Source organism: Numida meleagris, chromosome 4 (genome assembly GCF_002078875.1).
Source record: "Numida meleagris isolate 19003 breed g44 Domestic line chromosome 4, NumMel1.0, whole genome shotgun sequence".
In the NCBI taxonomy this organism is placed as follows: Eukaryota; Metazoa; Chordata; class Aves; order Galliformes; family Numididae; genus Numida; species Numida meleagris.
In genome coordinates, this window is record NC_034412.1 from 54,028,761 (window position 1) to 54,044,866 (window position 16,106).

The window sequence follows — 16,106 nt, forward strand, 5'->3', positions numbered from 1 at the left end:
ATCCTTGTAGGAGTTAATGGATATTCTCCAAGTTTTGTGAATGAGACTGTATGGATTGTTTGGAAGTGGTTACATGGATGCTTGCCTGTCCACTGCTCCAACTTCAAACTGCTGGTCTGTGGGAAATCAGGGGGAAAAGGATCCCATCACTGCTTTTTCCCCTACCAGCTTAGTTTGCAATTGCTAACCCTGCTGCAGGCCTTGGAAGGTTGTCTGCACCACACAATCATGAATGCATCGACTTTGCTGACTGATGCCAAGAGGTGAGAAGGGGCAACGTCTGCTTGTGATCTTCCTCTGTGTACTTGGGAAATACATACTACAGTCCAAACTACAGCTCAAGAGGCTCACAAACTTCTGATTATTCTTCAGCATGGTGAAAGCCTAGAGGATGTTTCCATGATAAGAATGGTAAAAAGAGGACAAAATGCTCTGTTAAAAGACTTGTTTCATGCAGAGATGTCTGAGCTTAATGATTCCACAAGTGAGAAATAAGAGGACAGCAGAGCCAAGATTTCTGCTGCAGAGCTGTGGGTATAATGGATTATTTCAGTTTTCTGGTGGTTCTGGAAAGCTGCTAGAAAAAGAAAAGATATGATGAAAAAGGAAAAGAATTTTTTTTTAAAGCCAGCTTTGTTCATTTTGTTTGTTTAATTTACCCTCCAAGTTGTTTTGATATCAGACTTGCTGCTATGTTTTTAATTTTTTGCTCTTTGCAAGATTACAATAAAAAAATTCAACTAGCAGAATGAGAAAAGGCAGCCAAAGGTTGATTACAGTCTGTTGCTCATTGCATAGATTTATAGGATTTTGTGGCAGAAGGGACTGTGATGGTCATCTAAACTGATACGCAGCCTTTAAATTTTACCTGCTGAGTCTGATACCAAGCCTAAAAACCTGTGGCTTAGTTGACTTACACTTTTTGAAGTATGCTTTCAGTCTTGATTTAAAGACTTAAAAGATGGAGAGCATACAGACAAGACCTCTGGATAATCTCTTCTGCCAGTTAGAAACTGAGTTTAATGAAAAAGCTAACAGAAATATATCTTTCTTTTTAATATTCTGAGTTCAATTTAGAGCCTGTAGAGGTAGGAATGATGCGTCTGATTCATTGAAGAGTCTTAGAAGTATCAGAAATGCTTGTTCTGCTTGCAGAAATTAAGGCTAAGGCAGTGATGAATTACTAACCTTTCCCCTTCATTCCTAGAAAGCAGAAAGGAACCCAAGAGGAAGTCACACATCATGGATCCATGGAGCCCAACATCACTGGGCTGTGTTGCCAAGATGGCACAGCTCAGGCGTTGCTGCTGGAAGTGCTGGCACTTAGCTCCGGGAAATCAGTGGGACTCACTGTGGAGCAAAGTATTATCAGCGAGGTAAAAATGCTGGAATGAAGAGATGCAGATATTTGGTAGAGTTGGCTGAAAATTTTCCATCCTAATGCTTTCCTACTGGAAGCTGTAGTTTTGCTGGAAATGTTTGCTTTCCTCAGCAGAACTTGTTGCACAGAACTTGAATGTATCATTTTCATTTGGATTGTGAAACCATTCTATTTTGCTTTGAGGGAAGAAGAAATGAAACTTAGCTCTTCATTAGGGAAGTCAAAGCTCGGCAGCAAACTTTGATAAATTCAAATGCAAATCAGTTCTAAGAGAAAATCTGATGTCCTATTATGGTTATTTATTTAACTTCTTTATCAAGTAGTTCTAGTTTTCTTAAAATATACCAGGGATTTGTAGGTACTCACTAAAGAACTGAACCAAAAAAAGGAAAGAGCACTCAAACTATAAGTTGTTTTTGAAATGTTCAATGCTATATTAAGGAAAGAGGGAGTTCAGAATATGATTTTACAAGTACAGGCATTCATCCCAGTTTTCTACAGCAATATAAATTAGCTTAGCTCTTCTGCAGTCATGGGATCTGATTCCTAGCTGCTAGTTGTCAAATATACATTTGGAATAAAGTGACGCCGCTCTCTTCATGAAGCCAGATGGGCTAGATCTGCAGGAGCATAAACCTAAATTCTTTAAGTTACCTGATACATATCAGTGACAAATTTCACCTATTTCATTTTTTATTGAACTGGCTGAACCATTGATAAAGGAGTTCTTGCTATGGAGTTCAATAACTGAGTAGTTGGGAGCAGGGTGGCTTGGCCACATGTTTCTAAAATCAGTCCTTGGAGATGCTAACTCTGTTACTGCAGTTCTGCATGGAATAGCTGGAGAAGGGAGAGACAGGAACCATGCTTTTATTGATCATGCAAATTGTGCTCTAAATAGCAAGAGGATACAGGATAAGACTTGTAATCTATGCATTCTGTGCTGGCAATTTTTTATTTTCCTTTCTGTCCAAATTTGGGGAGGGAATGATTTTTAATGCAATGAAGAGCGATCTGCAAAACATTGTCATATGTGCAGTGGAGGGACAAATAGTCTGATTTTGTGCCCTAACCTACAGAAGAACTCAGAAAAGGGAAGACACTTTCTTCCACTGTGGTTTCTGCTTTGTGCTCAAGCAGCCTTTTCTTTCTCTCTGCCAGATATTTTAATGAAGACATATATTCTTTAATAACTGAGGCTTTGTATCCACAAGTGTGTTCATAGCCACTAATCCTTAATGAAGGTCGAAGAAATATCTGGAGAGGAGAAATTATTTTCCCACCTCAGCTCCTGTTCAGAGAGGCCTCCATCATTCTCACTTGTGTAACAGGTCAAAAGAACCTTTCTTCAAAAGACTTCCCCATGGACAGTTTTATGGTGCCTGATTGGGTATAACCCTAGGCGCCTTTAACTCTTCTAAAAGGACCACATAAGAAGCTGAAGGACATGATGCTGGGTGCTACTTACGTCAGAGCTTGTGTTATTGACCCCACAGTTGGGCTGTACCGTGTTTAGAAAGCTCACATCTCACTTTCCATCAAATTTAACTTATTCGTATAATTTTCTTCCATGATGGAAGAAGTTTTAGTAGCCCTTTCCTTCCAGTCCCAGGCTAAAGCTCTAGCTTTATGGTCTGTATTTCTCCCCATTAAGTCATCTATTCTTCTAAAGTTATTCCTGCTTTCCTGAGCAATCCTTTGAGAAATGGAGATTCTTCAGGTATGTTTGTAGGAAGATTTGGGCTTTCTCCTACTTGTAGAATTGTATTATTTCCCATCTCTCTGTATAATAGCTCTCAAACTGGGCTGCATATTTTCTTGTGATGGCACCTTGTTGTCCTCTGAATTCGTTGAAGAATTTTTCTGGAGGTAGTTACTTGCTCAGATAACACCAGTGCTGATGGTTTTGGATTTGGTGCGCTCTTCTATTGTACCAGATCACTTGGAATTGAAAATAGAAACACATACACAATTAATGGCATAGCTTTTAATGGGGAACAAAATTAACAATATCCTTAATAAAGAGTCTGCAGCTTCTATCTCATCCATTGCTTTGAAGCTGAAATCTCTGTTTATTAATACTAGATGTAGAATTTTTACTCAGAATGACTGCTGCTAAAATGTGATAATGTTGGTACTATTGCACTGTAATTGTCTTTCTTATTGTCTCATGTGACTGTGGGGCAATTCTTTTAGTACTTTTGATGAAGACTTAAAGACTGAGGAGTCTTTTCTTACCCCATTCCCAAATAACAAGAGGTTGGCATATAAATACAAAATGTCTTACACTTTTTAAAGAATTTGTTGATCTTTGTATCTTGATTCTGAGCTCAGGGTTCACAACAACATATTTTCAAGCTCTTCAGAAAAACAATGACAAGAGTATTTTTAATGAAAATTTGTAGCACGACTTCAGGAGCTGGGGTTGTAAGAAGGAACACCAGCTATCAGTATTTAATAAAATTAGAACTGTTAGTCAATTTGCGCAATCCATGTTGCTTTTCAACAACCTCTTGCCATGAAGTCATCAGTGCAGTTTAGCAGGGTGGTAAGATAAAATATGTGTTCTGCTGCATTAAAATACCTTGAGATTCATCTTTCCCAATTCATGAGGAATTTTTAGTGTAAACTTAAAAGAGAATTATTTTACCAATGAAGTTAAAAAAATAAACAAATTCCCACTCAGCTCACATTAGTAGAAGTGTTTGCCTCACCTAGGATGCTATACGATATTCCAGATTTATTGTGACTGTAAACAACAACTCTGCTTGCTTTATAGCTTTTCTGGGCTCTAACAGTAAAACACGGTATCTCTATCTGCTTTGGAATTATGTGTTATAACAGTTTTATTGTGGGGGGGTAAAGCTCTGATAAAGATAAAATAGAGTTTTGCTTTTTTGTGTGACCTTGTCATTTGAAAAAGCATTGCACTCTAACGAGATATAATTTAAAAGACCTCTGGGAGCAAATTGAGTTTACTGAGATATTTCTAAGAGTAATTACTTACTGTGAGTTGTCAGTATGCTCTGTTACAGTTCCTTTCCTAGCAAATGTAGATATCTTGGACTGTGTAGAATGGATTAGGGCTCCTACCATTAATGTTTGATGGGAGGCAGTAGTGAAAAAGATGGATGCTTATATAACTGACATTTCCAGCATTTATGGCCATAGACTAAAATGCCAGGCGCATAATTTCAAGTAAAATGGCAGACCCATCTCAATAATATTTAATGATGTAGTAGACCTTGGCTAGGAGAATAGCTAACAGAAGTCATTGCACTGCATTTATTGAATTGTTAAAATGAGTTGAATAATAATTGTGTTTTGCAGTTTTGTTTTAGTAATATATTTCTGAGATCTGATATTCTGAATGTAAATTATTTATCATTCCAGTCAACACAAAATACAGCAAAGACTTTGAACTCCTTAACTGATGGCAAGATTTTTAGATCAACTTTGTCCTAGTGTTTACAGCACATAAATATATTCAGTACCTTAGGACACAGTTTGGAAGATTCTATGAAACTGATTTCAAAGGGTAATGAGAGCTAAAATTACCTCCTAGAAGAACCTGTTTTAATATTTTGACTCTTTACAAAGTTGGCCCTTTCTGTCTATCATTATATTTCTAGAAATGTCAAGATTTAGGTCCTTGTTATATCAAGGAATCCTTGTATGCCCAAAGTGAGATACCATTGGTAATGTCAAGAAACAGAATGTTGTCTGCTTCAGTACCCTTCTCTTGATATTTTAGAAAGACTTAAATAAACTATGGGGACTTGAACTGATGGAGAAGGTAAAATTAATAGAGGTCTGTAGGTGTCTTGATTTCAGGTCTTTGGCTGAAGACTCCAGGGTTTATCCATGTGGAAGGCACAGAACAAAGGTGGACTGGAAGAAGAAGTGTGCACACCTATCCCTGTGGGCCTCTAGGACCCCCAACTACAAGTAAATGCACCCAGCTGGCTAGGTGATCTTGCAGGCTTTTTGGTAGCTTAAAAAAAAATTCTGCATCTTCAGGTTCAAAATCAACAAAAAAACCAAACCACATCCTTTCTTTTTCAGAGAGGCTTCTGAAAGCATTTCATTTCTAACAAAAATCTAAACATTTTGTTTAGAATATTCTGTTACAAAAAAAAAAAAAAAAAAGAAAAGGTGGGGTCTGGAAAGGAATGAAAGGAATGAGGAACCTTGAGGAACCATTTTACCTCTGTTCCACCACTGACCAGGCTATTTTTTCCTTTTATTTTTTTTTACAAGAGGCTATATAATTACCTGAGGTAACTAGGAAATTTTTACTTGCTGTGTCCCCATTAGACCTCTTTACTAGCTATCTGAAAAGACTGAGTCCTGAATACCCAGGCTTATTTCTTTCAGTGAAAGATACAATTTTTTTTTCTTTCAGAAAGTCACCAGACCTGCCTGTCATGGCCTTACATATAGATTTGTTGAAGCTGCATTGTTGTCAGTGGGCCTATGTCATATTTCTTAACAGTACTTACTGTGTCTTTCTGTTCTGTACAGAAGTGAAATTGAAATGGGGGATAGCTCTACTTCACATCTGAGGAGTGGACCAGATTAATCCAAAACTAATGGAGACTTCTGCTTTACTGCAGAACGTTTTGAAACAGTTCAAGCGTGGGTGGAACTGAAAAGCTGATGTTAATGGATCTCATGGGGTAAGGCTGCAGTAAGCCCCCAAGAAATGGAGAGGTGAAAAGCTTCCAGATGCTACATAGTTGTAGTGGGCATCTCAAGAGCAATAATGTAGGTGCTTATTTTTGACCTTGCTTGTTTGGTACTGCAAGAACCAATTTGCCTATCTAAGCAGCTCTATGAGGTGATTTGCCTAATGGGGGAGGGCAAGTTGTAGTCATAAGTGTAAATTACTATAAATGGCAAAACTCCCTCTGACTTCATCAGGGCCAGGATTTTCCTGTTGTGCTAAGCTACGGACTTCTGCAAATCTAAATAAAACCTGTCTGTTTCAGAACTGCCTTTAAAAAAAATAATAATTAAAAAAAAATGTGGAGATGTAAATCTCCCCCCCCCCCCCCCCCCCCCGGAGAATCTCAGCAGGCACCCAGAAGAAGTCTCCAGGGTCACTTAATTCTCTGGATCCTGCCCAACTTCTACTGAAGTTAATTGAAAAAACTCCTGTTGACTTGAAAAGGGTTTGGATCTGGCTCGAACAGCTCTTAGTGGCAGCAGATTGCAAGAAGGAACCCCACTGTGCAATTTCAGCCATCTGCCTATGGGTAAGCATTTGATGATACAAATGTATTTGCTTGCAACACATAGTGAGGCACTTTGCTTCCAATTAGGCAGTATTTCAGACTGAAGGAGATCTCTCCCACTCACCTGCGGCCTTTCTTATCTGAGATCTCTTCTGAGCGGGGGTCTGTAAAGTAGCAACACAAACTGATGCACAGCAATGTCACAAGTTTCTTATCTCTGTTCTCCATATGTAGATAACCTAGTGCTAGGTTAAGCTAGCGTTCAGATTCCTGTGTCTCTGCTGGTTAGATGCAGAGCTGTTTGCATGAGACAAGAGAAAATGTTACTTCCATCCAAACCCAAACTCAGTGATACCACTGTCATTATCAGTCTTCTACTATATCAACTGTGGCATTAGATAAGATAAATGTTTCAGAAAACAAGCATAGATGTATGCTGAGTGCAATGTATACGGGACTCTTAATTAGCACACACAGCTGTGTCTTGGCCTTTTCATCTAAAAATGGTAAAGAGGGGGAATGATGTGTGCAGACAGCATATTTGAAGGATGGTTGTCTTTAGTAGTAATGCAACATACCAGAGAATCAAATGAGGTTTGATGTAAAACACAGCTAGAGACTATGTAAATTGCCCCAGCTGATTAGGAAACAGCAAAGCTGTTAGCATTCTGGAACATGATGTGTGTAACAAAAATGCTCGATGGTGTGAATTTAGAGAAAAGCAACTGAGCAGCCTTATTGTGTGCCAGGCCTCAGTGGTGTCCTGTGCTTTCTTTAATCATCGATTACTATAATGCTGGGGCGACCCGCCAGCAACTTAATTATTGACTGGAGCTCCAGGCCATAGATTACTCCTCTAGGCTGTGTTCCATAGGAAAGCAATTCAGCCAGTGTGTTGGATTGTAGGAACTCTGCTGTAGCTTCTGTATCAGTGGTGCAGGCAGTCCTTGGGCTTGTGCTGGAAAGCATCTCAAGGTTCTATTCTGTTAGACTCCATCCGTGTGAGGAAGAGACACTCTGTAGTCAGGGAACCTACAGCACAAGGATAAAATGACAGACGGTGATATGTTTTACAGGCTAGGGGCAGCTGTGTACAACCAGTGCCGACAATTGTAACAGAAGGCACTGCTGGTTATAGATGTCATATTTGTCTCCAGAATGGTGAGTCTGAGAGCAGCCTAGATTTTTCACCATTTTGAAACCCAGAAGAGGAAGCTCACAGTGGTGTCTTGCCAAGTTCACGGAGGCTGCTGAGACTCTTCAGATGTCTTTCAGTCAGTTTTGGCAAGTCGCTGGGCTCTTCTCCAGCCAAGTGTTTGTATACATCCAGACATGAGAGTGTGTTAATAATCTCCTTTCTGTGCTGGGCTAGACTGTGTCCTTGACAGAAATTTTTAATATGGATAACATAGGCCTTTTATTGCTGGATGGTGTATGTTACAGTACACTGATGTGGAGTGAAATGTTAAATTTCACCCTATTGCAGGCTGGTCTTCTGGGCATGGAGAGTATGCTGCCACTGAGCTCCTTGCACACTCATGCCAAGAGTTCATTACTTTGCAAAGCACTGCCTGCTTCTTACTTAAATGTTCTTAAAAAATGTGACATTCCAAGCCACAGAACATTGACGTATTATTAATGAAATTATCCCTTGTTACAGAATTGTGTTGTTACTGCCCCCTGAGAATGTAGCAGAGCCAAGGGAAGTTTGGCCAGTGCCTGCAAAAGCTGTGTTTATGACACCAAAGCAATGTTTGTCAACAGGCCTTCAAATGCAACCAGGTGGGACTAACTGGCAAGATTAAACCTGATTTGGGGACAATGAGACTGTGCTACTTCTTGACATGTGTTCGGCATAGGGGCATGCACACTCTGAAATCTCATGGTAGTCTCCTGCATGTGGCATGTAGTAGGCTCTTGTGTAGAGGCCTGTAACAAGTCACAGAAAACTAGGAGTTAATATTCAGGCCAGCAAGTCTAAGTTATTCAGATTTCCTTAAATGTAATAGGTTGGAGTTGCTTGCCCATTGCGCTAAAATGCCCAGTTAATCTGAGAGCTAAACAGATGGGAGGTTTTCAGAAGGTAGGAGAGAAAAGGAGATAACAGAAGATGTAGTTACATACATTCTGAAACAGCAGCTATATTTGAAAATGATTTGCAGGGTATTGCCCATATGCTTCTCGAACCTGAGTACTGGCTGCAGTGCTGTTGATTACAACTCCAAATGCTGTAACATCTTTCATAGCATTGTAGCTAAGGGGGATTCTGAATGTGCAGTTGGCCAAGCAGCAACATTAATTTCAATATTAAAAGTTAGCGTCCTTTTGTAAAAGTGTGCATCAGGCCACCACAGTTGCAGATCTCAACTTGCAGGAACAGGATGTCTGTCCGCTTGTACTTGGGTGACGCATACCAGCCCACAACCTTGCCAGGACAGAAGCTGGCTGTTAGCCTTACCAAGGCACATACACATTCTCATAGTAGCAGAAGAAACATCAACCCCAATCTTCAGGGATCTGCACTGGTCTCCTATCCCAATTACATCTTCTTGTGGCTTGCATGGCCTATTGTACATCAGGTGATTACCAGATGTCAAGGTCAAGATTTTGGGTGATGGTTTAGATTTAGCTTGACTAAATTTAGCTTTGACAGATGCTTTTAAACATCTTGGCATAAAGCATATAGCCCACCTCCTTGCAGCCAGTTTGTAGCGCGTGAAGGACCTGTTTGGCTGTTCTTGCATTCTTAAAATCTCTCAGGGGTAGTATTTCATATTCTGTGTTTGTTTGTTTGACTTTTCCCCTCCTTTATATATGCATCTACTTCTGAAAGCAAAGGGAAGTGGTTGCTTTTGTGTGGACTCCCTCACACACTTCAGGTAGATGAAAACATTGGAAGGAATATGTCTTTTCACACAGGGGGAGAAATAAGGATGCAACAGACCTGTCTCCGCACTGTTAAAAGCCCTGGACAAGTCATCTTTCTCCTGTTTCTTGTCTGTGAACAGGGAGCCAGTGTCATTAATTTTAGTGTTCTGGGTGGTTGGATGATAAAATATCAAATGAAATTCAGTGTAGAAAAAAAACATTTGTGAAAAGTTGTTCTTAACTGCACAGTCAGCGATGGGTCACCAGCTACTTGTTAGCCTTTCAAGAGGAAGATGTTGGGGTTAAAATAGATAGTTCTGCCACAACATTATTTTAATGATCAGTAGCAGGTGTGATGTTAGGAATTACTATAAAAGAATAGACAACAGGTTAGAAGTCATTATTATAGTACTGTATAAATTCATGACTCCCACATCTTGAGCACTGTGTATTTCTGACAGCCTTGCATTTTTAAAATGTTGCTGTAAAACTGGAAAAGATCCAAAGGATGTATCAAAGGCAATCAAAACACAGAACAGCCTCAGCACAGGGAGTGACCAAGCAACTTAAGACTTTTCAAGTTGGAAAAGCAATGGCTGGAAGATTGTGAAATGGGGTTATGTTAGAGAAATGGTAGTTGAGTGCTTCTTTCAGGATGTCGAGTACTAGAGCTCACTGAAAAATGCTATTACACAGGAGCTTAAAACAATTCAAAGAAGGATTTCTTTACCTTCCATATAGCTCAGCCATGGAAACTCTTGAGGCAGAAGATTGTAACCACTGGAAGTTTGTAAGCATTCAAAACCAAAGCAAATCAAAAGAACAACAACAAAAGCACCAAGGACCAGGAAAAATCTACATGGAAGCAACAAGCAACTATTAAAATGATGACATTTGAGGCTTGCTGAGCTTCAAGTACTTTTGAAGGGTGGAGTGTTATTAGAATCTTTTAATTTCATTTCATTTGAACCCTTTCTTTCATCCTTGCTGAGTTCTGTTGGGCAGTAGGATGGCTTTTTCTGTTCCCAGTCAGCATTATGGAGAAACTGCTAACCTGGATTCTCGCCTTTGGGCAGGTCTACAGGAGGACTACCTCACAGAGAATGCCTATGACATTATCAGGTTGGTTGCAGGGTGGATACTGATTTCTTCCTGAAAGATTTCGTATCTTGAAACATTGTACATAATGTACAATTGTTCATAACATGTGAAATCGGTCTTTTTGGAAGGAGAATTTTTTCCCATGGTTCTTTGGTCTTTGAAGAGAAAGTAAAGAAGAAAAATACAATATATCACAAAACACTTATTACTCACAGCACGAAACAGAAAGGCATGAAAGAAAAGTAAAATAGAGATCACTCAAAAAGGGGATGAGGAAAGGAAGCAGGAAAAAATCCTTGTGTCTAGCAGGGAGGCTGGAATCGCTTGCATGTTTTTTGATCTTATTAAAACCTGAAAAGGTGAAGTGTGAAGATGGAAGCAACAAATCCCCAAAGACTCTTGGCAAATTCCATCACCTCTTGCAGTATGGCACTGATTGGAGACTCTTCAGATAACGAAGTTGCAGATTACTCATTGGCAACAGTGGGCAGACTCTACCAAGTAGAGACTTCATTCTCTCTTCCTAATATGATATGATTATGGCTTCTTTTTAAATGGGTCTGGTTAGTAAAACCATGGACCGTAGGTTGAGGTTTGATTTATGTGCTGCTGAGAGCCTGGAGGTCAATCGGTTCCTCATGGCTGTGTCTTGGTTTTGGCAGCTCTTGAACAGAAAAGAAAGCAGTTTTTGTTAGGTTCTGTGAGATCAGTGAGAGTGAAGAAGAGCTAGATAATATCTGAGCAAGCAGGCCCCTTGCACAGCTGTGTGCCCCTCTTGATTTAGGGTGTATTCAGGGTGTTTCTGTGGGTCTGCAAGGAGCTGCTGTAGATATTGTACCACTGTCTGCTCCTTGTTTTTCCATTTTCACCCTCTCAGGAAAGTTGCTTGTCCCTCCAATTCTGGAGGGTGGCCTGTCCCTCCCAAACCTGTGCAAGATCTCTGATCTGTTTCAGTACTGGGAATGATTTAAGTAAATCTGTGTTACTTTGCACTAAAATGAATCAGGAATGCTTGCATGAGCCATCTGGATCCATTAGCTGTGGTGCATTACAGGCAGTCAGGGCAGTGATATCTTAAACGGTATAGGGAGGTCTGCCAGATAACATTTGTCCCGGCATTTTTTCTGTATATTCATGGCATTAGCTACATGACAAACCTCCTAGCCAAAAACAAAATGGATTTTGGCCCTCGCAGTTTTAACCCTTTGCACTTAGCAATATATTTCTAGTGATACCTCTGACAGTCTTTTTGTGTGCTTCTTGGGTGTGACACTGTCCACATAGCCTTTTGTTTAACTTGTCAGTTCTCTTTGTGCCTAGATCCCAGTCTCCAGCTGGGAGGACTGAGGAGAGCACTACTTGTGCTCCTGATCCCTTCAGCATATTCCAAAGTGATGTAAAGCCTTTTTTGATATTTCTTAATTTCCTCATCACAGCCCCATGTGACCCTGCTTGAAAGACCAGGAGTGGGTAGTATTCCTCCAGCTTTATCACACTTGGTATCCTCTTTCTGATATTCCAAATGTGATCCTCTGGCAGGCAGCAAACCTCTCTAGAGAGGTTCTCCGTGTGGCAGATGGTGCTTCAGTACCCCTCAGCACAGAATCTCCAATTACTAAGACCCTTAGCCTTTTTCCAGTGGCACTGGTTGTGACTCTTATTCTCGGTTTCACCTTCTTACTGTGGTTGCCCCTTTCCAGTTCTGAACCACTATCCATACCTTCTCCTTCCATCTCCAGAGCTTCGTATCTGTTGACTAGGGGCACTTCAGGGGCAAGAGGTTGGCTGCTTCTTCTGCCCCAAGCAGAGACAAGGTTCCAGTCTCCCTTCAATAACAGGGCTCACCTTCAATAACAGACTTTTCTCTACAAGATCTCAAAGGCCTGTGTTTTATAATTTTTTGAGATGATTTGTTACATGCGTGCAGCCTAGGGTCAAGGTAGATGCCTGTAAGGGGATGCCTTCTGTAGCCCCCCTGGGTACTTTCTCCATTTAAAAACAAACAAAAAAGTATGAGTACTGTCTCATTTGCAGTCATATACTGAAATCAGATATTAAAGAAAAATAGAAATTAAGTGATGAGAGAAGACTGAGAGTTTTACGTTCCAAGTCTTTTCCTGAAGATATCAGTGTTAAGTTGCTATTCAACCCTGAGAGAATTTTTGTATAATTTGTCCATGCTGATGGGCATGCATTTTTTTCTTCAAGTTTGATGTGTTCAGAAAATGATAATTGTACCTGCAGTAATTAAATAACTTGTTTTCACAGGCTGCAGACACTAGGACATCCTTAATTGTTTTTCTACACAGTAATCTGTGTACCTCCCTATGTAATAGCTCTAATATTTAGAGAGTAACTGTGACAGAAAGGATAAGCAGATTAGCTTTATTCTGTACAATATACAGCTTTCAAACATATTCTTCTGAAGCCATGTACAGACAGACACTCATGCTCACCAAGCTGTCTCTATCCTTCTCTGCAAGAGAAAGAAATTCCTGCTGAGAAGTGATGAGAAGAGATTCTTGCAAAGAGGCAGGCTGGGTAGAATGCAGCAGGACGTGGGAGTGTGCTCATTGCTACTCATTAGTGGAGGAATCTGTACAGCACGTCACTGCAGACAGAGGCTCATGTGACAGCTAGCGTACCTCCACGCTGCAATACAGTCAAGCTAGGAAGACACAAAAGCAAGAAATTTGCCTTTATTCTCCTGATATTGTTTTCAGCAGGTTTTAACTTAAGCGGTCTCTCAGAATGTACTGACAACTGCTTTCAAAGATGAAATTTTAAGTGAGACCAAATTGCTTTGTGCAGTAAGAGTTTGTGGCTACATTTTCAAGTCAGAATTTCAAAGACTCAAAGCTAAAAAACATTTCTTCCCAACCTATCTATTTTAACGTTAAAACAGCAACAACAACAAAAACCCACTGAAACCAGCCCTGGTCTCTCTTTTCTAGCAAAAGAAATAAATACTCAATTTGAACTAGAGTTTTGTTGTTTTGTTTTGTTTGAGATTCAGTAGCTATTTATTCAGTTGCAGGAAAGTATAAAGCTGCTGTTATTTACAGAAAAGCAAAACAAATGACTGTGGAAGAATTATAGATTTTTTTGCTCTGAAATGTGTCCAGTAAACATTGCAAAGCACTGATAGAAAAGAATACAAGCTTACGCTCTACAAAATAGTTGCTAAAAACTTCTAAAGGGTTTTGTGTAGCATACATTTGACCTTAGCGGATGCATTTAAAAATGCAATACGAAAATCCCAGAAGAACTAAACATCTAGATCTTGTCTGCTCTGTTACTGTGTTCCTTGATCAGGAAAGCATCAGACAATGTTCTCAGATCCCAAGTCATAATGACTTCTTTGGTACAGAGGACCAGCAGTACCATTCTTCAAAATAGCTGTCATCTTTCCAGTGAAATCCACAGGGACATTGCCTTTGTAAGACAGATAAGCCAATAATTTGTTTTACTTAAGTCTGTGTAAGCTTGTGTATCGTGAGCCAGTGAAATGAGAAAAATATAGGCTGGAGTGAACTGTACTGTAGTTCTTAAAATTGCTAAGATTGAACTCAAGCAATAGATTTATCCCTGTGTAGCATGCTATAAAAATGATTTTTCTGTTTCTGAACTTACTACTTTGTTCAGTGGGAGAAACACAGGTTTCCAGCCTTTGTATTTGTAGGTTAACACCTACAACTATGTCCCCTACTGCTATTTTCATTCAAAATACAGGTATGGCAGGATGTGAAGTTACAAAATTCTTGGCCTAATCAGAAATATTGACAAAATTAAGGTCTTGGTTGTTTCGGGTTTGTTTTACTTCTAAATACATCACTGTTGGTATACTTTTTGTGTAGCAGAGTTTTGAAAGGGCTTAGATGGCTGAAGTCAAGGAATTAGTTGCCACTGTGTTCATGCTGATGGGTGAAGGATGTTCCTATGGCCCAAAGGGCTGCAGCCTGGAAATTGCTGCTCAATCAGACCCTTGCCTGGAGAGATGCGCTAATCAAAGAATACTTGCAGCTCTGTCTCACTAATGCCTCTGAGTGAGTACCAAATCAGAAAGCACTGCTGATTGTCATCATTAAAAACTGCCTCAGATCAGGAGGTGACAGCTCTGCTGTCAGAGAGTCTAGAAGCATTGATGCCATACATATTTATCTCCCTACAAACAGAAGAAGCTACACCTGAATCATGTTTTCATGTTTATAAGTGGGCAGCAAGGTGTCTGAAATACGATGGAGCATAAATGTAATGCATTTAAGTTATGGAGTTGAAAATTGGTCAAGGCTAGTGAGAGTTGGCTCAGGCAAGAACACAGGGCTACGCATCTGAGTGGAAAAGAGAACCTCAGACCATGCCCTGTACACAGATTGTCTTTGGCCTGTGTGTGTGCAAGTCTCAGGGACCGTTAAATAGGAATCAAAGCTCATAGAATTAAAGAAAACTGAAAGGAAACCATAACGGTATTTTCATGCTGTAAATCAAATACTTTTTCCCTCACTATTTTTTATTTTGATACTATCTTTAAAGCCCAAAACTAATATTTTTTTTCTAACAACACTCCTACTAGGAAGAAGGTCCAAATTCACAAAAACCCTTCCTTCTCCCAAAAATGTACCACTTTTTTTTTTTCCTCATGGGGTACTGCCTGGGTAGGACCTGATGAGAGCCCGTTTCAGCACTGAAATGTACTACGGTTCGTATTGATAGACTTTGGATCAGTCTCACAGATGAAGACTTTTGATTTTTTTTCCCTGCTGGAGTTTAGCCATTACACATTCAGAAACTCTGCTGTGTTGAGTAGGATCCCTGATCTATGCTGCAGAATTATGTTGATAAGTTATTCAGTTGGGATCTATGTCTGAAAAAATAAAATTGGTGGTTTGGAGGGTGACCTGTCAGCTCCAGAAGATGAGACAGTAAGAAGAAGAAAACTTAAAAAAAAAAAAAAAAAAAAAAAAGCAACCACCAAAACCACCAAACCTTAAAGAAATAAATATTCAGATGTTTTCTATCTCATGTATCACTGAAATACAGATTTTGCCAAAGCCTGTATTGAACCACTGTGTTTTGAATAAGATTTCTGAAATATTTAAAATGAAGAAAAATTCAAGGATATTTCTAAGGAAGTAACTGTTACAAAAGGAAAAACTGAAATGTTTTGTCACAGATTCTTAGATTCAGAGCAATGAGTCTGGTTCAGAGAGAGGATTTGTTAACATGCTTGCTGATACTGCGAAATCTGCAGTCTTGTGGTTGAAAAGAGCCTTTGCTTGGCCCAACTGAGAAGGGAAGCACCCTGATTCCTTGTCACTCATAATAGGAGTGTTTCATCTTGTTCAGTGTCATGTCTGTTAATGATACACAGAGCTCTCAGCAGGCGTATTTTTGATGGAGTATTGCTTCTACATAGCATTAGATTTAAATGTGAGTGTTCCAATATTTCACCAAACTCATAGGTCAACGCCCAATTAATTTATTAATATTTAATAATTAGCCTTGGATAATTTTCCGCC

General features: G+C 39.6%; 1 long non-coding RNA gene across 4 annotated transcripts in view; it reads left to right on the forward strand.

Moving 5' to 3' along the window:
* Positions 1 to 16,106, forward strand: part of LOC110398367 — a 411,724-nt gene that overhangs the window by 3,306 nt on the left and 392,312 nt on the right. For all 4 annotated transcript variants that reach the window (XR_002438350.1, XR_002438349.1, XR_002438348.1 and 1 more), the window contains exon 2: positions 1,208 to 1,376. This is a non-coding gene — a long non-coding RNA (uncharacterized LOC110398367). The remainder of the gene's footprint in view (positions 1 to 1,207; positions 1,377 to 16,106) is intronic.